The sequence below is a fragment of the Charadrius vociferus genome, unplaced genomic scaffold (assembly GCF_000708025.1).
Source record: "Charadrius vociferus isolate BGI_N301 unplaced genomic scaffold, ASM70802v2 scaffold329, whole genome shotgun sequence".
Lineage (NCBI taxonomy): Eukaryota > Metazoa > Chordata > Aves > Charadriiformes > Charadriidae > Charadrius > Charadrius vociferus.
The window spans coordinates 2037889-2038924 of NW_009649982.1; positions in this window are offsets into that span (position 1 = coordinate 2037889).

Consider the following 1036-nt stretch of genomic DNA (forward strand, 5'->3'; position numbering starts at 1 on the left):
GGTTTTCTCTACTGAAAAGATATAAAATACGCTTAGCAATTTGTGGGGGTTTTTATTCAGAGGGAAGCAGGACCACAATAGTAGGTAGTAAGCAAGAACAAGAAAATAATTTGTAGGCAAGCTAGCACAAAGAAAACTCATTAATAGAATGGTTTGGGTTGGAAGGACCTTTAAAAGATCACGTAGTCCAAACCCCCTGCCACGGGCAGGGACATCTTTCACGTGATCAGGTTGCTCAAAGCCCCGTCCAACTTGACCTTGAATACTTCCAATGACAGGACACCCACAATTTCTCTGGGCAACTTGTTCCAGTGTGTCACCACCCTCATTGTAAAAAATTTCTTCCTTATGTCCAACCTAAATCTACCCTCTTTCAGTTTAAAGCCACTGCCCGTTGCCCTGTCACTACAGGCACCTTGGTAAAAAGTCATTGACAGCCACACCACAAAAGAGACATGCGCTCAGGCAAGGCTCTGGATTGTCAGCGTGGACAGAGCCATTAACAAAAGTGTCACTAGAATTTATCCTTAGTGAAGGCATTTACTGCTCAACTCCACACCCTAGCAAGCAATTCAGGCTTTGATTATAAAGTGAAAAAGGAGTCACATAAGACATCTTTAACACCACAGGAGCTATATGAAGAAATAAAATTCAATGATTCCTGTTAACAGACACATTTCTTCCTCAGGTGAAGCTTCAGAGCTTCCAGCATTCATAGGGGTTTACTCTCTTTATAAATACTCTATATGACTCCGGTGTAAGACCTTCAAACCTTACAGCTACTTTGGAGTCTCTCAAGACCTTTAAGCTCACGTACTTTCATTTCGCTTGGCAGTTTTTCAGCCTACAGCCCCAGCCCCCTGCCGCGAAGAACAGCAACATTTATCAAGTATCGAAAAAAAGCCAAACTACTGCCTATTCCAACACCCGCGAAGTGGAAAAGCCGACAAACAGCGGCCTTCTGACAGCGCTGGAGGGGGTAGGGCAGAGAAGCACCACCCGCGGGTGGCACCACCGGGGCTGTCAGCCCGCCCCC